We start from the raw sequence: 23,535 nt of genomic DNA, 5'->3' as shown, positions 1-23,535 counted from the left end.
GCACTTGTCTTTCTGACCTATTTCACTAAGCACAATATCCAAGTCAATCCATGTGGTTGCAAATAGCAAAATTTCATTTTTTTAATGGCTGAGCAGTATTACCTTGTATATATGCATATATACACACATACTTGTCCACTGATGTAACTGGGGTGTTATAAAGTCCCCTACTATTGTGTTACTGTCAACTTCTTCCCTTTTTGTCTTAATATTTGTTTTATTAAACAAATATACTTAGGGTACTTAGGTGCCCCTATGCTGAGTGTAGATATATAAACTGTATATATACATATATATACAGTTATCTTCTTGGACTGATCCCTTTATTATGTAGTGTCCTTGTCTCTTGTAACAGTAAAATATTTTGTCTAATATATGTATTGCTACTCCAGCTTTTGATTTGCTTGGAATATCTTTCCATCTCCTCACTTTGTATGTATCTTTAGATCTGAGGTGAGTTTCTTGTAGACAGCTTATATACAGGTCTTGCTTTTGTATCCACTCAGACACTATGTATCTTGCAGCATTTAGTTCATTTAAAGAAACTATTAACTGTGTGTTTTTGTTGCCATTTTGTTAATTGTTTTGGGGTCATTTGTGTGTTTTTTTGTTCCCTTATTCTGTTATCTTCTGATTCAATGACTATCTTTACTGTTATGTTTGGATTCCTTTTTTTGTTTTCCAATATTTTTTCCCCTGAATTACTTGTATTAACATTTGGAAAACATTTACTTTTGGCTGTACTGGGTCCTCGCTGCCACACGTGGGCTCTCTCTAGCTGCGGTGCACGGGCTTCTCATTGCGGGGGCTTCTCCTGCTGTGGACACAGGCGCTCAGGCATGTGTGGCCTCAGGAGTGCCAGCTCCTGGGCTCTAGAGCAGATTCAGTAGTTGTGATGCATGGGCTTAGTTGCCCCATGGTATGTGGGATCCTCTCAGACCAAGGATGGAAACCAGTGTCCCCTGCATTCCAAGGCAGATTCTCAGCCACTTGACCACCAGAAAACCTGGATTCTTTTCTCTTTTGTGTTTGTTGTAGATTTTAGGTTTGTGGTTACCATGAGTTACATATATGTACATGTATATAAGCTTTAACTTGCCAATCTGTTGATTTCAAACACATTAACACTGTGTTTTTACTCTTTAAAAGGCTCTTTTCCTTTGTTTATTTTTGGCTGTGCTGGGTCTTTGTTGCTGCTCAGTCTTTCTCAAGGTGAGTAAGGGCTTACTCTAGTTGTGGTGGTTTCTCTGGCTGCGGAGCAAGGGCTTTATGGCATGTGGGCTTCAGTAGTTGTGGCTCCTGGGCTCCAGAGCACAGGCCCAATAGTTGTGGCAAACAGGATTAGCTGCTCTGTGGCAGCTAAGCAGGATATGGGATCCTCCTGGATCAGGGATCGAACTTGTGTCTCCTGCATTGGCAGGTGGATTTTTTTTTTCAGCACCACTGAGACACCAGGGAAGCCCCTATTCTGGTTTTTGACCCTTTACATCTAATTGTTTTGTGCATCTCTTAACTGTTTATTGTGGATATAGATGATTTTACTCCTTTTACTACTTTGGTCTCTTGCCTTTACCTGTGAGCTTTTTCCCTTTGTAATTTTTATGTTTCTAGTTGTGGCCTTTTTTTATTGCTTAGAGAAACCCATCTGACTTTTCCTGTAAAGCTGGTTTGGTGTGCTGAACTCTTAGCTTCTGCTTGTCTGTAAAACTTTTGATCTCTCCGTCAAATCTGGATGGGAGCTTTTCTGGGTAGAGTATTCTTGGTTGTCGTTTTTCCCTTTTATCATTTTAAATATATTGTGCCACAGGAAGTGAGCACTGAGTGAGACAAGGAAAGGGGCTTGGAATCCTCCTTGAGTCCTCCCAGTTATCAAAAGGCCAAGTGGAAGAAGATGAACCTACCAAGACAACTGAGAAGGAATAACAAGAAAGCAAGTAGAAGAGTGTTGTGTTTCAGAAGCCAAGTGAGAAAGGTGCTTTCAGAAGGGTGGCATGGTTACAGGCATTGAATCCTTCCCGGAGGCCCAGAGAGCTGAGACCTGAGACATGTCCACTGAAGGATTAGAAGATCTTAAGTCTGCCCTTTTCCTCCCGTCTGTTGCACTGGAAGGTGAATTATTGTTCCCTCTCAAAGTCTGGGAGATGGGATGTCATTTATTAGTCACCAGATGTACTTATTTTAGAGAAAAAAAAAAAAAAAGAATCGGGTACTATTTGGCCATCGTTCTCTAGCACTAAGCAATCCCTTCTGCACCCAGTGCCCAGGCTGTCTTACTGACAGGAAGGCTGACAGGCAGCATATGGGAGCTACAGAAAGATCTCTTCTTTAGCACATTTGCAAGGAGTTGTCATCTGTTTGATAGCACTTTATAGAGCATTGCACTGCTCGTGCCTACTAAGCTCTGTCAATGATTGGCTACTTCAGAGAAGACAATAGTACATGAGGCAGAACACAGATATGAATTTAAAAGCACACAGAAAGCAAAATAAAAATGGCACAGATGACTATAGTCCCGCTTCCTCTCTGGTACTTGTTTCAGTTCTCTAGGATGCAGTGCCTGGAAACCCCCAGGCATCTTCGCAGGGCTCCTCCTGCACCCACCCTCTCACTACCCTGGACCTGCCCAACACCCACTAGGTTTCAGTGAGGGATCAGTCAGCCCTTGACAACTCTGTCTCCCGAGTCTGCCTAGTAATCTTGTGTGCCCCTGTAACACCTCGACTTCTGTCTTCTCACTTATCTACTTGTTTGCCGATCTTCCCGACTAGATGGAAAGTAGGAATGTAGGACCTTGTTTCTCTTGTTTACTAATTCAGGGCTTTCTCACAACTGTATCCCCAGCACCCAGCATGTGGCATGTGCTCTATGAATATTTATGGAATGAATAAGTGAATCAGTGACAATGAATAAGTCAAGAGCCTTTAAGTACTGACAAGATTCTGTGTAGAGGGATAACTGGAACTGTGTGGAGGAACCAGAAGGACTTGTTGGAAGGTGAGGTTCTGTGCAGGCTTATGGAGGCAGATGGACCCAGATTAGCAGGGGCCAGAGATGCCAGATTAGAGAGTGTTGATACCTTTTGAGTGGGCTGGGAAGGATTTGCATTGCTGGAGGGAGGTATCTATTTTGGGTTGTAACTAAGTTTTCTAAATATTCTAGGTGCCACTGGGAGAGCATGCTCCTTCCAAGCCCGCCATAGTGTGCTATGGGAAGTGGAGGCGTGCAACTAACTCCTACCTCACTCTGCCACCGTGTCTGCAGCCCTGCGTGGTGGTGGTGGTGGCCGGAGTGGGGTGCAGGTGCTGAACAAGTAGGGCCCAGCTCCCTTGTCTGAAGGGCTCTGTGATGCGAGGGATCCAGCCAACCCTTGGCCACGTGACAGGAGCACCATCTGCACTCTGGGGCGCCTTGATTTTGCAGCTGCCACAGCCTACTCAGGCAGATTTGACACAAGCTTAGCAAATAGCTTTTCCAGGAGGTTCGTAAATTTCCAATCTGCCGTGCTACGTTTTTCCTCTACAACTGCCACCAACCAAATGTCAGTTTGGATCCAAGACCTGAAGGGCAATCAGTAAATGTATGGGCTCATCACAGATTTGGAAAGGAGACTGAGGCTCAGGTGGCCCTCTGAATGGACCATTCCTAGAATATGTGTAATTGTCAAATCTTTACTAGCATGTCTGTCTTATGTAGACGTATTCCTCAGATTACATGTAAATTGAATTTATGTTCAATTTTAAGCACCAAGTTAATGCAATTTTAAATTTATTTTAAGGAATTTTGTGCCGAGTATTCCACTTACCAAAGCAAATGACTCTCAATTTGTCTTTTGTATTAATTGTATATAAGTGTAGATATATTTATATTTGTGCTTATATCTTCTGTATACTTAAGAATCATCTCTTTTGAAAAATACAGAAAATGTTGGCTCCATACTAGCTTTAAGAGTTTCATACTTAACTTGCAAGGCTGGAGAAAATGTTGAGTTGTATACACTAAGATGGCACTAAGATGGTCTTCATTGCTTTCCATGCAACTTCATCCTCACAAGAGACATAATAAATGCAGAATTGTACAGCATACTGGGATAAATACATTACAGCTAGGAGCCGCATTTCAAATACAGCTTTTTGATATCTTACTACCCAGGGAGATTAAAAGTATTTATGAACTGAAGAACTAGGGGACTTTGTTGCTATTCCTGAACACAATAGAAAAGGACAAGTTTATAAGATAGAAATTTTCTGGAATGATTGTAGTGTCCCCAATCCCTACCCTGCTTGACTGCAATAACCATTCCTCCCAACATGTTTGTACTAGTTAACAAGCAACTTCTGCTGGAATTAAAGTTTCAAGTGATGTTGAGTAACTTTGGAAGCCAGGGTAATCTCTTAGAAAAAACTAAATATCCAAGTTCGTGAGAAACCAGTTATTTGGTCTCTAGAGAATTAGAGGGAATCACAATCTAAAGTTGTGAGCCAAGAGAAAAGCAAGCGTATTTTAAGGTTCTTGGAAGAATTTATTCATGTGAATTTTTTCTTTAGGATTCATCTCCACACTCTGCTTCTGGTGGTCCCATGGAAGTGCCTCTAATGGTAGAGGTTCCTTTAACTGTAGAAGGGTCCTGTAGTTCAGCAGCTAATGGCAGGGACCATGTTTAATCTAGTATGCTCAGCTCCCAGTGCAGGGCATGGCACATGACAGGCTTCTTGTTGAAGAAATGAAAGAACAAATGACCAAGTGAAGACTAGTTGAGACTTGATAGCACAGTGCTGTACTCTATAAGGAGGGGGAGGCAATGGGCATACACAATTCTATTCATTTAACATGAAGATTCCATTGGTAGAGTATTTTTCATACCCCTGGCAGAAAGGGGTCAAATCACGTGCCTTGGGCAGGATCATTAAGCTCTTGGCCTGATTGGGAAAGATATAGAGCTGACAGTGGAAGATGAACCTGGGCTTGTCACTGGAGCCTTGGATCCAGCTCTTCTTAGGGTCATAATGATTCAGGATGAGCTGGTTAGGTGGCCCTTTTTTAAAGCAGTGTCTTTTAAAAACAGTTTTAAATTTTATTTTATCTGTACTGTGAGGCATGTGGGATCTTAGTTCACTGACAAGGGATCAAACCCATGCCTCCTGCAGTGGAAGCATGGAGTCCTAACCACTGGATTGCCAGGGAAGTCCCAAACAACTTTTAAAAACTTCGTATTTTATGTTGGGGTATAGCCTTTAACAGTGTTGTGATAAGTTTCAAGTGGACACAGAGGGACTCAGACATACATGTACATGTATCCATTCTCCCCCAAACCCCCGTCCCATCCCAGCTGCCAAACTCGAGCAGACTTCCCTGTGCAACACAGTAGGACCTTGTCCAGTCTTTTGCCTTAAATTTTCTCACTCTTTTCCCTCTCTTTCTCCTACTCTTCCTCCCCTGCTTCATTTCTGTATTATTTTTTGGCTGCACTGGGTCTTTGTAGCTTTGCAGGACTTTCTCTAGTTGTGGCAAATGGGGTCTGCTCTTCACTGAGGTAACTTCTTGTGGAGCACAGGCTCTGGGCACGCAGGCTTCAGTAGCTGCAGTTCTGGGGCTCAGTAGCTGCTGCTTGCGGGCTCTAGAGCACATGGGGCTCAGTAGTTGTGGCACACGGGCTTAGTTGCTCCCTACATGTGTGGAATCTTCCTGGTCCAGGGATCAAATCCATGTCCCCTGCATTGGCAGGTGGATTCTTATCCACTGCACCACCAGGTAAGTCCCAACAACCTTTTCATTTAGCTATTTAAACTGAGTTTCTGCCACTTGCAACCAATACGTTTTGGATAATTAAATTTTCCCTTTCTGATTAAAAATGAACATACATGTGCTTTTATAAAAAGAACAAAGGAACACACATACTCACAGGCTCACACTTAGGTCAAGGGCTCCATTTCTGATTTGAGACAAAGTGAGCTCAGTGGTTATTCTCCCTGAACTTCGTTACCCAGCTGTATAAAATCCAGTTTGGGCAGTGGGCAGGAATCAAATACTGATGCTAAATGCCACTCTACTTTTGTAGCACCAATTTCAGCAAAATCCAAATCTAACGCAGTCAGGGAAAAATACCAGGATGCTATCAAACAACATCTTCCATTGGATGGGAAAGCTTTGAGTCAGTGGCCTTAGTAAACTTTACCTTTGGAATCTTCCCACTCTAGACAGTGTGCATCTTTTGTTTCTTAGGAGTCTTGAGAAGCTGAAGTTTTAGACTTGATCAAGTCCAGTTTATTTTATGACTAGTGCCTTTGTTTCCTAACCAATCTTTGCTTACCCTAAGGTGGAGAAAATTTCTCCTGTGGTTATCTTTAGACATTTGTTTCAAAGTGTTTAGATTTAGGTCTAGGATCCATTTCAACTTTTTTTGTATGGTGTGACCTAAGAGTCAAGATTTACTTACCCTCCATATGTATACCCATTAGTTTCAGCACCACTTGTTGAAAAGACTGTCCTTTCCCCCATTGAATTACCTTGCCAAATTGGCTGAAATTCTAGTTTTAGATCCTGTTATATTCCATCATTCTATATATTTCACCTAATGTCAATAGCACATATTCTTCATCACTGCGGGCCTTGAAATTAGATAGCACATGTCCTCCACCTTTGTTTTTTTCCCAAAACTCCTTTGGCTCTTACAGGCTCCTTGCATTTCTATATAGATTTTAGAATCAACTTGTCAATTTATAACAAAAGGTTTACTTAAATTTGTGTTTTTAAATCTATACAATTTAAGATGTGGCACCTCAACAGTATCAAGTCTTCTGGTTCATGGTACTTCTCTTGATTTATTTAAATCTTTAATTTCTCCCAGTGATATTTAGTGTACAGATAAATTTCAATATAAATTTTGTTAATTATATCCATTGGTATCTTATACTGTAGATACTGTTGTAAATGATATTTTAAGATTCCAATTTCCAGTTGTTCATTGCTATTTATAGAAATAGTTGATTTTCAAATATTTATCTTATCCTGTGACTCTGCTAAACTCATTAGCTCTGGAAAATTTTTGGTAGATGTCTTAGGATTTTCCATGTACACGAATGTGTCATCTGTAAATAAAATTCATCTTTTCCTTTCTAAAGTCAATTTTTCTTTTATTGTATTGGTTTGGAATTCTAGTACAATGTTGAATAGAAAAGAATGGATGCTTGTCTTGCTCCTGATATTTGAAAGAAAGCATTCAGTCTTTCACAACTGTGTATGATGTTAACTGTAGGTTTTTCATAGATGTAAGCTTTTTTTAAAAATTATGGGTGGGTATTGAATTTTGCCAAATGCTTTCTTTGTATATATTGAGATGATCATATATGTTCTCTTAGTTCTGTTAATATGGTAAGTTACATTGTTTGATTTTTGAATATTAAACCTATCTTGCATTCCTGGGATAAGTTCCACTTGGTTATAGAAAAACCTTTAAAACACTGAATTAGATTTGTTAATGTTTTGCTAAGAATTTTTACCCTTATGTTCACGAGGGACATTGGTCTATAGTCTTGCCTGTTTTGACATCAAGGTAATGTTTGACTTCATAAAATGAGATGGCAATTGATTTTTCTTCTTTTCCTGAAGAAGTTTGTGTAGGATTAACATTATTTCATCCTTAAATTGTTTGAAAAGAATTCACCATTTGGAGAATTTCATTCCCCGGATTGAAAACTGGAGTTTTCATTTTGGTAAGGATTTTAATTAGGAGTTGCTTTTGATGTTTTTGTCATTTTTACCTGTTCTCTCTTTAAAAGTTTCAACTGGTGGTCAAATTGGCATGCAGCTGTTCATAATCTTAATTTTTAAATGTCTATAGGATCTGTAGTGATCTCTTTAATCTTCCATGATATTGGTAATTCTCTCTGGAGTTGGATTATTCGAGTGAATGATGTGGAAAGATAGGAAATGTGAGCACAGGATGAGGAATGCTTGCAATTACAAGCACGGAGGTGTGTTGTGGCTGTTCAGTCTCTAAGTTGTATCTGACTCTTTGTGACCTCATGGACTGCAATGTGCCAGGTACTCCTGTCCTTCACTATGTCCTGGAGTTTGCTCAGATTCATGTCCATTGAGTCAGTGATGCTATCCAACCACCTCATCCTCTGCCACCCGCTTCTCCGTTCACTTTCAATCTTTCCAGCATCAGGGCCTTTTTCAGTGAGTCTGGTCTTTGCATCAGGTGGCTTCAACATCAGTCCTTCCAATGAATACTCAGGGTTGATTTCCTTTAGGATTGAATGGTTTGATCTCCTTACTGTCCAAGAGACTCTCAAGAGTCTTCTCCAGCACCATAATCTGAAACCGTGAATTCTTCAATGCTCAGCCTTCTCTTTGGTCCAACTCTTACATCCATACATGACTGCTGGAAAAACCATAGCTTCAACTATATGGACCTTTGTTGGCAGACTGATGTCTGTGCTTTTTAACATACTGTCTAGGTTTGTCATAGCTTTCCTCCCAAGGAGCATCTTTTAATTTCATGGCAGCAGTCACCATCCAGGGATTTTGGAACTCAATAAAATGTCTCTGCTACCACTTTCCCACCTTCTATTCAGAGTGAAGGGTTCTGAAAAAATGTAGTCCACTGGAGGAGAGAATGACAAACCACTCCAGTATTCTTGCCACGAGAACCCCATGAACAGTATGAAAAGGCAAAAAGAGGGGTGTAGTTATTGGTGATGACAAGGAGTTCAGCCATGGGAGTGGATGGCTGAGGTCTGGCAGAGGACAAGGTCCTTGCAGAAGGGGAGGTCAGGGAGGCGAGAGGCCACAGCATTGGAAGGAAATCTCCGAGAATAATGATGGGAAGAGTGGTGGAACGACAATGAGCCTAGTGTTGAACTCTTCAAGAACAAAGGAAGCAAGTTGGAAGATATGAATGAGGAGCCCCTGGGTAGTTTATTGACATGATAAATAAAGGAGCTGGAGGCTTTAGGGTGGATGTAGGCAAAATGGCCTGTAAATAATGTCTGAGGAGAAATCTGCCCCTCCCCTAGGCTCAGTGGGAAGGTTTTAGGGGAGGTCATATTCTCAAGGGAGAGCCAGATATCCACCACTGCAGCAGCGTGACCTAGCTGATCAGAGAAGAGGGTGAGGGTCTGGGGTTGCTGGCTGAGGGCAGCTGGAGTCCCAGGAAACATAGTGGACTTAGGGAAGCCTGAGTGTCTCACTTCACACACTGTTGGCTGAAGCCAGGGTAGGCAAGGTGCGAGCAGGGAAGCTGGAAGAAAACTCGAGGAGCCATAGGAACTGCCGACATGTTTATTCTCTCTGGGCTGGTGCAGCTCTGTATTCTCTCATGGCTGACCCAGAGGACACAGCCATAATGCAGCCTCAAGTGCTTTCCAGGTGGAGCTTATAAATGCATACAGACCAAAAGTGGCCTGTGGCTGAGTATAGTCATGTGCATGGGCAGTACTATGGATGCTCTCAGCTGTTACATAGCTTGCCATGCCATTATTTACAAAATGTGGGGCAAGAGCGAGAGGCCGTGGGGCGAGAAAGCCTGACTGATGCCATGTGCTATTTCCCCATACTAAGGAAAAGGAATGCAAGATCTACAGGGAACTGAGCGTCTGGGTGCCTAGTGGTGATCTGGGTTTAGCTTTGTGAGGTGAGCGAGACAACGAGGGATAGTGGCTTGATGGGATCCTGTTGGGCACTTTTGAAACAGAGGACTTTCTTGGGCCCTCTTGGCCAGAAACGCCTTACCATATCCCATTTCTTGTTTGTAAGAAAAAGGCTTTCAGCTTCTTACACCTTCCAAACAGTTACAGAGTAGGAGAGTGGAGGAACTCCAAAAGAAACAAAAGTTCAAGTGATGGGGTAGAGGCCTGGTTCCCCCCTGGGGATGTGTTAACAGTTTGCTACATATTCTGAGTTACTCCACAGGCACTAAGGCCCCATCCAGGTAGAGGATGGTAACTTCAGGCTGAATACTAGCACAAGGACCCCAGGCTCGTTGGAACCAGAAGGCCGACAATTGAGATTCCTGGAACGGCACCCTGTTACTTCAACACCAGCCAGTCAGAGGCAGGTCAGATGCCCTGCTTCCTTCACCCCAAGTTTTATCTGTAAAGACTCTTCCCTGAAGCCTATCAGGGACTTTGGGTCTTTTGAGCATGAGACACCCATTCCCCTTACTTGGCCCTTGCAATTTAGCCTTTCTCTGATCCAAGCTCTAGTGTTAGTTTGGTCTCAGGCACAGAAACTTGGGTTCAACAACACTGGATTGGTGAGCCTCAGTGTTGAGGGGGACTCTTGGGCACACATGTTGGTGGAGTTAGCATCTGAGTTCCAGGCGCCGTGGTAGGAAATATTGTCCCTTCATCTCCACAATTGTTTCAATTTTGAGCAGATTAATGAGCGGAAGCTGTGGTTGGTTTTCTGCAGCCCTGGCTCCAGGGCCCACTGAGGATCCACAGCCTCCTGAGACTGGCCCAGTGCACTGGTGCCTCGCTGCTGCACCCTGGCACATGGCACCCTACACTGCCTCTGCTGTGGGAAAGCCCCTAATGCCTAGCACTCAGGCCAATCTCTGTCCCAGCATTTCTTTCTGCGGCAAGTTTTATAGAGGTCTGCTCTACTGTTGGTGTTTCTTTTGCTTTACTATTACCCTGCTCCTCTTAGGAAGGCTCAGTGAGTCTCTAACAGCTTAACCCTGAGTGGTCTGTTCTCTTAACCACTGCCTGCTGGAGTTAAATGCTGTCCTTTCTTTTTTGTATTCTGTCATTTAAAGAGAGATAGTGTTTTTCATTTTGGCTTTGAAACTTCCCAGGGAGAAAGAAACTTAGTGAGACCTGAGTGTGCTCATGTCATGTAACCATTGATTACACAAATCATGACCACCCTCACCTTCCTGTCAGATCATCCCATCCAGCAGGGGTTCCCGCCAGGCCAGCATTCAATGTTAAGCCTGATCTGACTGTAACTAGCCTGTCTCACTCTCCTATGGTTAGTCTTACTTGTGCTGGTATCTTCCTTTTTGCATGCTATGTCGATCAGTTGTGTCCAACTCTTTGTGACACTATGGACTGTAGCCTCCCTGTCTTCTCTGCCCGTGGGATTCTCCAGGCAAGACCATTGGAGTGGGTTGCCATTTCCTCCTTCAGGGGATCTTCCCAACCTGATTGAACCCTGCATCTCCTGTGTTGGCAGGCGGGTTCTTTACCACTAGTGCCTCTTAGAGAGCATCTTCCCTTCGTGTCCATTACACTGGTATCATTAGCCAATATGTGCATTCCCTCAGGACATAGACCCCCATCTTCTCTCCCCTCAAAATGACTGCATCATTTTATGTGAATTCCTGGTGTTCCTCCCTTAAGTTGGTCCAGCTTCCTTAGCTCTTTGGCCCAGCGGTCCTCCCAGTCTACAACTGTTAATGTATTACTCCCCCAACTGTTCTCACTACAGAGCTTAACAGATGTAGGTTTAGGAGAGCACCTCTCAGAGAGTTTCCCAGAGTCCAGCTACTTCTAGTGAAGTCGTTCCCGTCTTCTCCCTCATTTTTATCTGTTAGATTTCACCAAATGCCAGCCCTGTTTTCTGACCTGACCTGCTGCTGCCGCTAAGTCACTTCAGTCATGTCCGACTCTGTGCAACCCCATAGACGGCAGCCCACCAGGCTCCTCCGTCCATGGGATTTTCCAGGCAAGAGTATTGGAGTGGGTTGCCATTGCCTTCTCAGGTTTTCTGACCTCGTAACAGGTAAAACTCCCACTTTCCCACTCCATTTCCTCCATTCTCTCATGTCAGCCTATCTGATCTTCTGAGATTTCAGCTTTCCTTCAAAGTATTACTGAGCAAGGACTCACTACCTAACCCACATATAGAGGCCAAAGTTTGAGCAAAAAAGAGAGCTTTATTGCGAGGTCAACTAACATCAGTGACAGGACTCCAAAGTCTGTCTCCTGGATCTGGGTCATGGGCTTAAATTTAAAGGGTTAGAGGGATTTCAAACCTGGAAGCTGATTGGCTAGTTTTGAATTAGTCCATATGAGTCACTGGTGCTGCTGGAAGCCAGATTTTCCTTGTTGAAGGACTTCTTAAAGGGCTCCAGTTCTAGTTTTTATTCCTTGGATTGAAGGTTCTTGGTTCTGAGACCATTCAGGAGCCTGGGGTTCCCTCTTACACATGTGCCATGTGGTTTCTGTAAAATAACTCCAGGTTTGATTAATCAACAACCAACTTAATGAGGGAAAACCAGTTTGAGTTTTATATGGTCAATGTTTTATATGCTGTTTTAAATGGAAATCTGTCTCCTTCTATTATTTAATTGGCCTTATTTTCATTTTTAATCTTCCAATACCCTGAGTTCACACTTGTTTTTGAAACTGCTCTTCTTCTTCCTTGATTTCTTGAGAAAAACCTCGTTCCTAAAAGTCAGAAGGTTTCATGCACAGGACTTTTATGTTGCCTTCTTATTCTTTGGTTTTATAATAATTCCATTGAACTTTTTCTTTCTGTCTCACCCAAGAAGATGCTGTATTGTCTTTAAAATAAGGTCCCCCATTCTTCTTTGTTCCTTCATTAATAAACACTATTTTCTCTATCTCTTTTATACTGTAGTAAAACTTTATTACACAAAAGCTCTGAGCGATCAAGCCTCATCACTGGTCCCAGATTGAATTCTTTTCCTCCAGAGGCCGAGTCCCGGAATCTTTTGTGGTTCAGCAGCAACCTTTCATCCTGGGGGCTCGTCCGGAATTCTTCAGGACAAGGTAAGGATGCTTGGAGCTCTAGTTCTTTGTTCTCCTAGCGAACATGTTTTCTGCTGTACTTTACTATCTCTACAGTGTGTTTATGTGAATGAATGACACTCCCTGTGCAAAGCAAGTAAGGAGCCCTGCTCTGTGGTTCCCCAGTAACCTCATACAGCTTATGGCAGAAACGCTGTCAGGGCTTTATACCGACCTGCCAGTGGACTTCCCTGGTGGCTCAGATGGTAAAGCGTCTGCCTACAATGCGGGAGACCCGGGTTCAATCCCTGGGTCAGACAGCTATCCTGGAGGAGGAAATGGCAACCCACTCTAGTATTCTTGCCTGGAAAATCCCATGGATGGAGGAGCCTGGTAGCAGAGAGTCAGATACGACTGAGCAACTTCACTTTCACTATCACTCATAGATGAGACCACAGTCTGGGTCCTTGAAACTCCAAACCACTGTTGGAGTTTATGTCTACAAATCAGAGCCTCTGTTGAGACTCTTGAGCCTGCGGTGACCCTACAAGAAGTTAAATTCGGTGATCACCACCTAATCTTTTGGCACCAAGGACAATTTAAGACAGTCTAAGAGGAGAACTGAATGCAGGGCAGCTCATCTTGTCCTTGATCGTCTCTGTCTGGTGCAATAATTTAAAACCAGAACCACGCTGCTGCTCTCCAGTGACATGAAACTAAGCCATGTCAGTGCATGTGGGCTGGAAATGAGGACTCCTGGCCATGTGACTTCAGTATAAACTGGCAGGACCACCCTGTAGAGTGAAGTTGCAGTGTTTAGTGAAACTTAGTGTCCATCTGCCCTTCAACATAGTAGCTGCTGTCTAGACAAAATTCTCATGTAAGGAAACATGAAAGCATTGTTTCTGGAGAGGAGCTGGAAACAACCAAGACTCCTCCATTAAGAGATGGATAAATCAAGTGCAGCCCAAGAAATATGACACACAGCCAAATGTTACAAGCTAAAACTAGATGATTATCATGCAGCCTAGACATAATGTTGAATGAGAAAAGAAACAGGTACTGTCTATGCAAATTAAAATCAGGCACACAAAACTCACAAAAAAATCTTATAAGGATATTTATAATTCCAAGAATATATATCAAATACTTTAGAATAAGGTTGTAATGGAAGGGGGAGGGAGTGAGAGTGGAATTAGGGATTTGTTTTAAGCATTTTTTTTTTATTCTGATGTTCATTTATTGCAGATCTTCTCAGAGTTTTTGGTACATTGTGCATCTCCAGGAGGACCACACGATATGAAACATTTCTGAAACATACTTTGTTAGAAGGCTTTATTTTTGTGTAAATCTAGCATCCTGAGAATCATAGTTGGGGACTACTGTGATGGAAGAAAATAAGCTGGTACATGAAACAAGCAAGAAAATCTTGGCTCACAGAGGAGGGACTTCAGGAATTCATCTGGCCATTTCTCAATTTTCATTAAGGAAGGTGCTGGCAATGACACAATTCAAGACACATATGGAGAACTGAAAATAGGACCTTGGTCTTCTTTCGTGTAAGACAGCATTCTACTACATGGTGATCTTTTCTGTAAATGCTTAAATAAGCATTGTAAAAATTGTATTAACTATACTCTGTTAACTCTAGTATGTGATCTGTAGCACTACATTTTATGGCATTACATTTACTTTTTGATTTTTTTCTTTAAAAAGTTTCTGACTTTTTCTTTATAGAATAAATACAAGGTGGTTAGCTTTTATGGTTGGAAGTTAGCCTATTTTTATACAAATTTCCTAAACTACAAGTTCCATCAGAGTTAAATAGTTACCTTTTGGTATACTTTTCTTTTTGTCATATCCCTACTGATGTTGATCCCCAAGTCATATTTTAAAGGTTAACTCTCTATTTTTCTTCATTTCTATCTGTTTGGGATAATTCTGAAGGACAAAAAGACTTAAATAGAAACATGAGTCCTATCTATAGTAATGACTCACTTACTTAAATTTGGGGGAAGAGAAATTATGAGGCAAATCTTACATAAGCATCATGAGGATTAATGGAGTTAATATACATAAATTGGTTGGAACATTGCTAGCATAAACACTATATATAAGAGTTTGTTAAATAAATGAAATAAAAAATTTAAAAAGCAAGTTAGACATTGGTGAAGTGATGACCATTTCTTATCTACTCTCCAATAAATACAAATTCCACAGAGGACTCTGAAAGAATAAGCAGTTTTCTGTTTTTATAATAAAGATAGGAGAGTCTTTTGATGCTATTTTTTATAGGTAAGGAAAAAACTCCCCCAAATCTCAAAGCTTTAAATAAAACTATTTTCTTTGAACAAGACTTGTTATTTCTTGGACAGAAAAACCAAGTGGCTTTCATTACTCACTAACAGAGAAACCACATGATTTGAGGGTAAAAATATTGCCTATTAATACTGAGTTGTCGGCCGGCTTTCTTATTTTGAAGGTGTTGGCTCAGTCAGCTTTACAAACTACATTATATTCCGTAAAACCTACATTTTCTTCATGTATCAGAAATGACATTAGGTGGAGAGCTTCTGGAATTTACTCTATTAAATCTTGTGAGTTACATCTTAAACTATCCTCTACAGTGAATTCTAGTTAATATTATGTGTTTGTGGCATAACTAGTAATTGAGGAGGAAGAAAGTTCCAGAGGTTATTTTCTGCACAAACAAAGATTTGTGGAATTTGAAAAATTGGACTGAGAATATAAAAATCATTATGTAAATCTATTATGTTTCCCATCACCTAGCAACATTTGTCATTGTAAGACTTTTGATAGCAAATTTTAAAAAATAGATATTGGGAAATCCAAAGGCAAGTTTTGATGAATATTTTATTCTGTGTCTAAAAAAGGCATTCTTAAACCACCAATTCTTTCTGTGAGAAAAATATTCTACCTTACCAAAGATCATATTTTAGAGAGAATAATTTAGGGATTCCAGGCACCTCAGAAACCATCAAGAGGCAAACAGAGTTATATAGTGACCACAAACCCTTCACCGCCTTGGAGAGAACATAGCAAATGTATTTTATAAGGAAAATTAATTTTAATATGTCAAGTTTCACTTCAGTGGATCTTACTTATTTTTTCATATTTAATGTTTTATGGAACTAGTCCTATGAAAATGCCCTTTTTATATGTATAATATTTCAAAAGTCTTTAAGGAGAATGATGTCCTCTGACCCATGAATCTAGACCCAGAATTCTATTTCTCATATATTACTAAATGCACTTTGTAATTTAAAGGAGTTTATTGAACTTGGAAAATTTGACAGATAACAGGAAGCAACAGTTAGAACTGGACATGGAACAACAGACTGGTTCCAAATAGGAAAAGGAGCACGTCAAGGCTGTATATTATCACCCTGCTTATTTAACTTCTATGCAGAGTACATCATGAGAAACACTGGGCTGGAAGAAGCACAAGCTGGAATCAAGATTGCCAGGAGAAATATCAATAACTTCAGATATGCAGATGACACCACCCTTATGGCAGAAAGTGAAGAAGAACTGAAGAGCCTCTTGATGAAAGTGAAAGAGGAGAGTGAAAAAGTTGGCTTAAAGCTCAACATTCAGAAAACTAAGATCATGGCATCTGGTCCCATCACTTCATGACAAATAGATGGGGAAACAGTGGAAACAGTGTCAGACTTTATTTTTTTGGGCTCCAAAATCACTGCAGATGGTGACTGCAGCCATGAAATTAAAAGACGCTTACTCCTTGGAAGGAAAGTTATGACCAACCTAGACAGCATATTCAAAAGCAGAGACATTGCCAACAAAGGTCCGTCTAGTCAAGGCTATGGTTTTTCCAGTAGTCATGTATGGATGTGAGAGTGGGACTGTGAAGAAAGCTGAGCACCGAAGAATTGATGCTTTTGAACTGTGGTGTTGGAGAAGACTCTTGAGAGTGCCTTGGACTGCAAGGAGATCCAACCGGTCCATTCTAAAGGAGATCAGTCCTGGGTGTTCTTTGGAAGGAATGATGCTAAAGCTGAAACTCCAGTACTTTGGCCACCTCATGCAAAGAGTTGACTCATTGGAAAGGACTCTGATGCTGGGTGGGATTGAGCACAGGAGGAGAAGGGGATGACAGAGGATGAGATGGCTGGATGGCATCACCAACTCGATGGACATGAGTTCGAGTGAACTCCAGGAGTTGGTGATGGACAGGGAGGCCTGGCGTGCTGCAATTAATGGGGTCACAAAGAGTCGGATATGACTGAGCGACTGAACTGAACTGAACTGAAGATAAAGAGTTTAGTAGCTCTTCTTTAATAGGAATAAAATATGGCCTTAAAAATATAGATTCTCAATCTTTTTGGAGATGGTCCACCAAATTGTCCTCTAACAAGGAATGGCAACCCATTCCAGTATTCTTGCCTGGAAAATCCCACGGACAGAGCAGCCTGGCAGGCTACAGTCCATGGGGTCCAAAGAGTTAAACATGACTGAGCACATACCAAATTGATTGATTTTATATCTCTGTCTCATTCATGCCGCTTTAATTCTTCATAGAAAGGCTCTGAATTTTTTTTTTCAAGTTTATTTTGTTTGGATAGACCCTGACAAAATATTTTTTAAAAATAATCATTTCAATTGTTGAATATATCCTGAGTAGATTCCAGAATTAAACCTGTATATAACCAGACTACTTAAGCCATGCTTTCCCTACTAATCTGCATTGGGGATCTCAGATTTCTTCAAGCCCTACCACTTTTGACTATGAGTATTCTGCCCCTTTGGGGCTTCTCTGGTGGTTCAGACAGTAAAGAATCTGCCTGCAATGCCGGAGATCTGGGTATAATTCCTAAGCTGGGAAGATTCCCTGGAGAAGGGAATGGCTACCCACTCCGCTGTTCTTGCCTGGAGAATTCCATGGACAGAGGAGCCCAGTGGGCTACAGTCCATGGGGTAGCAAAGAGTCAAACACGACTGAGCGACTAATACCAATGTTCTGCCCCTTCATTAGCAAAACTATTTCAATTTGAACTTCAAGTGAAGAGTTATCCTGTCTAAACATTTCAGCTATACCAGAGGATTTTTCTTATTCTTTAAAATCCTCTGGTGCTGTTTTGGTTTTTAACAGCAACAGTAAATTTTTATAACTTTGTAAAGCCCTAAAAAGTAAGAGTTGTGGTATTTCCTCGATTCTAAGATGCCCTGATCATTTAATGGAAACTTTTGGGGAACTACACCTCACTAATGAGATATCTCTCAACTTCAAAAAGCTAAATTGTGGGAAATAAAGTATAGCTTATAAGAAATTATAGTATATGTACTGACATGGAAAAACGTTATATATTTTTAAGTGAAAGAAGCAAGTTACAGAGTAACATGTTAGCTAGTATAACAAATAGGCCCCTAATGTACACAGTAGAAATATAATTCTTGTTCACATCACAATCCTGAGCAGGTGAGCATGTTCTTGGGTTGACTCTCCTTCAAGCAGTCATGCAGAGCTCAGGCTGAAGAAAGTGTCATCATCTTCACCATGTGGCTGCCTCCTTCCCAACCAGCTAGAAGCATGTATGCATGAGAGGTTTCCATGGCCAGGCCTAGAGGAAGTGCACATCAATTTTGCTCCTGTTCCATTGGCTAGACTTGGTCATATGACCACATCTAACTGCAAGGCAGGCTGGGAAATGTATTCCAGATGTGTTCTCAGGAGGAACAGAAGAACACGAATTTTATCCTAGCAATCTCTTTTGTGTGTATACATGTATACATGTCTTACCTTCAGTAAAAATGGAGAAATGCTAGCTGTATTACTCAGGCTTTTCTAGAGAAACAGAACTAATAGGAGATCTCTGTCTCTATCATTTTTATCTCTAGCTCGACTCCCCTGGGAATTAAAATCACTGCTGTTGAGAACCACTGACTTAACCCCTATGAATTTCAATTTCCTCATTGGTAGATTAGGGATAATAATACTTTTCCGGTATAACAATAAGGAAGGCAACATTAGCTTTTATGATAAACCATCCCCAAATCTCAGTGGCTTGCTGCTAAGTCACTTCAGTCATGTCTGACTCTTTGTGACCCTATGGACTGCAGCCTGCCAAGCTCCTCTGTCCATGGGATTCTCCAGGCAAGAACATTGGAGTGGGTTACCACGCCCTCCTCTAGGGGATCTTCCCTACCCAGGGATCAAACCCACGTCTCTTGTGTCTCCTGCATTGGCAGGTGAGTTCTTAACCACTAAGCCACCAGGGAATAAAAGTTTATTTCTCACCTGTGCTCTGCCAAGGTGACTATTTGTGGTCTGGTAGCTTTCTTTGAGGAAAAATTCAGGAGCTGGGCTCCTTCCATTTCGTGAACTACATTGTATGGCCTCCTCTACCTAGGTCTTTGGAATCGTCACTATTCAGCTGAGAGGTGGAAACAGAGGCAGGACATAGCAAGTGGGAGATTATTATGGGCCAGGCCTAGAAGCAGCACATATTTCTCCGGCTTCCACTTCGTTTGCCAGGACCTGGTCACTGTTAGACACCTGACAGAATCGGCATAAAGGTTTGGATCGTTTGTCTACTGATTGTGGCACGTGTGTCTGAGTGTCTCTGATTTCTCTCTGTGGACAGAACAAAAGAAGTGATATTCACATTGACACTGGAACTTCTTTAGAAGAATGAAGGATTTCAACCCCACAACCATTTAAAGTCTCCTGCAGGTGTTTCTGTGAGTCTCCAGGGACAACTGACAGGTACTCAGCCAGAGTATCCTCGAGGTCTTCTGCTTGATCGTCTCAGGGAAGCCCGTGGTACGCAAGTCCTCGAGGGAGGCTACTGGCCTCTGCTGATGCTGGTGCCTCTCGTGAGAGCAGGTCTTGTGCCAGGAGGATGGCCACTGCAGTTGTTCCCTGCAGCTTTAGCCCCTGCCAGGTCCCTCTGGTATGTTGCGGTTACAGAAACAGGAGTGATGAGCCCTCTTTCCCAGCTTGGCTGTGCTTGGCTGCCACAGTCTCAGCAGTGTCAAGAATTTCACCAGAACTTTCACTGAAGCTGCTCCTTTGGCTTTCTGTCCTAACCCTTCTCTCCACAGAAGGTAAAAGTCTCCTGCACCATTACCCTGCACAATTGGGAGGCGCTGGGCAAGGTGAGGAGACTGTGGCAGGGACAGTCTTCCCATTTCCTTCCTTTTCTCTGCTACCTTAGTACCTCTGGCCCTTCAAAAACTCCTCCCATGATCAGTGCATGCAAATGCCACAGGGGTCACCAGCCCACCAGTTCTGCATCCTGGGTTGGCTCCACCACCACTGATATGTATATATTAGATTTATGTATATGTTAGATTTAGCACCATCTTTCCTGAGATGGTGCTCAGAGTGCACTCAAAAGGGATGATGCTGCCATAAAGAGCATCTAAATGAAGTGGAAGACATTACAGGGTAAGAACGCGGCATCTATTGTGTCTGCCCAGTGACACAGACTTGCTGCTGATTTAGTTCATGGGAACTTCAGGGCTCCTTGAACTCAATAATACTTTGGTTACAGCATATGAGGCACACGTGATAAATCAGATGCTATTCACACTTAACTAAAGCTGTGGCTTTCTACAATGCATCACCACCAGCAGCAATTTTGGGAAAATTAAGCCACCCACTTCACTTGTCTGCTCACTCACCCGTCCTCCAACTTAGAATGGGTACTTAAGTTCAGTCACCTAATTAGGTTAACAAGTGTTTTTAGCGAACTCAGCTTCTTACCACCTGTGGTAAAGATCATATTTGAGATTTTTAAAACTCAAGTAGAAAACTTGGAGTTTGGCTTTATATTGTATTCAAGTCTATTTAGTGGACTGTAAATTTAGTCTTTTGGTAAGAAGGATGAAGGCTTCTGTTACTCTCCTGCTCCCACCCAGGCTGGTTTCTTTTGACCCCTGGAGTTAATTGTCTCTACATTTTAATTGAGTTGGCTACCTTCCAGGCCACTGAGATAACAACTACGATAACATTTTGGAGTATTTCTGTGACTGAGGAAATACTGTTTTTTGATGTCCAAGAGCAGATTTTTTTTCTTTTAATAAGGAGAAGAGTTTAAGAGAAATGTATGTGTGAGTAAGTGAGGGTGAACATATGTGTGTATGTGCGTGTCTGCACATATGTGAAAGTGAGTGTTGATATATATGAGTGCATGTGTGTGTGAGTGCTCGTATGTGTGTGCATACTGGTGTGTGAATGTGTGTATACATGTAAAAATATGCATGTTTGCATGTGAATGTGTGCATGACCTTGAATGAGCGAGAAAGAGAGCGAATAAATGCGTAGAAAACTAAAAAAAATCAAAGAGCTGACTGGCCTTACCTGGATCAGTCAAGCCTGCTTTTGGAATCCTCCTAATCAAGGGCTTTATCTTATCTTTCACATGCATTTGAGTCCGTTGGCTCATTTTCTTTGGAAGAGAATGGAGTTTGCTTACTCTTAGAGGGCTCCTGCTGCTGCTGCTGCTAAGTCGTTTCAGTCATGTCCAACTCTGTGCGACCCCATAGACGGCAGCCCACCAGGCTCCCCCATCCCTGGGATTCTCCAGGCAAGAACACTGGAGTGGGTTGCCATTTCCTTCTCCAATGCATGAAAGTGAAAAGTGAAAGTGAAGGCGCTCAGTCGTGTCCGACTCTTAGCGACCCCATGCACTGCGGCCCACCAGGCTTCTCCGTCCACAGGATTTTCCAGGCAAGAGTGCTGGAGTAGGGTGCCATCGCCTTCTCTGACACTGAGAAAGTTTGAAAGAAAAAAAGTGAAAAAAGGTCTAACACTTCCTATTTATTATTTGACAGGCAACAAGTTAGCCACTTTACAGGTGAAGAAATGAGGCTGAATGAGGTTAAGTACTGCCCTAAGTCACACAGCTAGGAAATGGTAGGGCTGAGATTAAAATCCAGTCTATATCCTTTCCACTAACCACATTGCCTTGTGACATCCTGGGGGAGACTCAGGAATTTTTTAGTTTGTGCCCCAAAATCTTGGCTAACACTTTGGTTAGATCAAATGTAGCTCAAATGATCATAAAGATCTTCAAAAAAATAAAGGGAAGGAGAGAACTTTAAAAAAGCAAGCGCATAGACTCTTCCTCTGCAAAAATTGTGTAAAAACCAGCAAAAACTACAATAACAAAAACAACTCACCCATACCACATAAACAATGATGTGGTTACAAATTCACGCCACAAACTTCAAAATTAAATGGCAAAAAAAGAAAGAAAGAAATGGGAGATTCTGGTGCAGCTCAGTGAGGCCTCAGTCAGAATTGTTACTGGGGAAAGAATGTGAGTCACAAAATCTTGAGGCTTGTCGGATCCCCCTCTGTCTGAAAAAAGTGGTCTGAGGGAGTGAAGAGAAGCACAGATGTGTCACAGAGAGTGGAGGAGACTCAGGAGCCTGAGAGACCAAGAAAGAAGAGTCAGAACAAATAACCACACACACTAGTTGTCCCAGCAACCAATAGAAACTTCAGGGCATGTGGGATCTTAGTTTCCTGACCAGGGGTTGAACCCACACCCCCTGCAGTGGAAGCATGAAATCTTAACCACTGGACCACCCAGGAAGCCCGAACTTAGCTTGCTTTATTTTATTTTTTGGCCATGCTGGGTCTTTGATGCTGCTCAGGGGCTACTCTCCAGTTGCCGTGTGCGGGCTTCTCGTTGCGGTGGCTTCTCTTGTTGCCGAGCATGGGCCCTAGGGCTCGGGGGCTTCAGTAGCTGCGGCGCCTGGGCTCTAGAGCACAGGCTCAGTAGTTGCGGTGCACAGGCTTAGTTGCGCTGTGGTATGTGGGATCTTCCCAGATCAGGGATCGAACCCATGTCTCCTGCATTGGCAGGCAGATTCACGACTGAGACACCAGGGAAGCCCCGAACTTAGCATTCTTGAAGACAAAAAAGAAAGTAAAGGAGGCAAGATGTTTAGGGGGATCAGGAAGCCAGTCAGAAGAGAACGGGGACCCTGAAGCAAAGCTCCTCTCCTGGTATGGGAACTGTTGACACAGGGCTGACTTCACACCTTCCCTTTCCTCATCTGGCTTCTCACTTGGGAGGGGAAGTGGAAAGGAATTCTCAGGTAGGTAGATGGGTGAAGTGAGGAAATGAACAATCTGGGGGTGATGTTGAAGCATAAGCTCTGGGGCTTCCTCCACAAGGGATAGAATACCATTGCTGGGTGAAACAGAGCCTAGGAACAGATTTTTAACAAAATTAACACAATAAAAGGAGTTAAGAATCTATATATATAAATTTTTTAACAGTATAGAAAAAATTTTTCCTAAAGGCCAAGCATTCATGTATCATAGACTAATTTTTTGCCCCATTCAGGTGCCATCTGTTCTATTATATACACAATATTTTCTTTAAATCAGCTCACTTTTTAAACCTAAGGAATTTATTTTAAAAGGGAACTTTATATCACCTAAGTTGAAAACCAATATAACTTGTCAAAATAGAATAAAATAAAATTATGGAAATAAATGAACATGATTAAATTCTGTCTCCACATCGTTGCCTATTAAAGGTGCTGAACCTTAAGGCCTACTCTCTCTTTGTTAAAAGGAAGAGTAGATATCTTTGGAATCATGTTGAAGGTATATGAGAATTGATTGAGACTTTCTCCTTGATTTAAACAGAACTGAAAGACAGTGAAAAGGAAATAACTTTCCCACTATGTGATTTAGTATTATTTAATTCTATTTCCAGGTGCTAATTGAGAAAAGTTGACAGAAAGGAAAAGGCCTGAGATAACAGTAAATACAAAGCAAAGAGGCTGGGAGACCAAAGCAATCAGGGAAATAATATTTGATAGTAACCAAAAA

The 23,535-nt window shown here is 41.9% G+C and overlaps 1 long non-coding RNA gene across 5 annotated transcripts; it reads left to right on the top strand.

Moving 5' to 3' along the window:
* Positions 1-5,512: 5,512 nt before the first annotated feature.
* On the top strand, positions 5,513-14,859 carry LOC147376107 (uncharacterized). Of its 5 annotated transcripts, none has more exons than XR_015161639.1 (4): positions 5,513-10,057; positions 11,540-11,727; positions 12,589-12,740; positions 13,947-14,859. It is a non-coding gene; the product is annotated as an uncharacterized LOC147376107 (long non-coding RNA). The 5 variants fall into 5 exon arrangements; XR_015161640.1 differs by lacking the exon at positions 5,513-10,057 and adding an exon at positions 10,277-10,596; XR_015161638.1 differs by lacking the exon at positions 5,513-10,057 and having other exon boundaries at positions 11,118-11,727.
* The last annotated feature ends 8,676 nt before the right edge of the window (positions 14,860-23,535 follow it).

Source organism: Bos grunniens, chromosome 3 (assembly GCF_055505025.1).
Source record: "Bos grunniens cultivar Pamir isolate PY7600 chromosome 3, Bosgru_T2T1.0, whole genome shotgun sequence".
Classification (NCBI taxonomy): Eukaryota; Metazoa; Chordata; class Mammalia; order Artiodactyla; family Bovidae; genus Bos; species Bos grunniens.
Note: the sequence above shows the minus strand (reverse complement) of the source record. Positions and strands in the feature narration are given on the sequence as shown.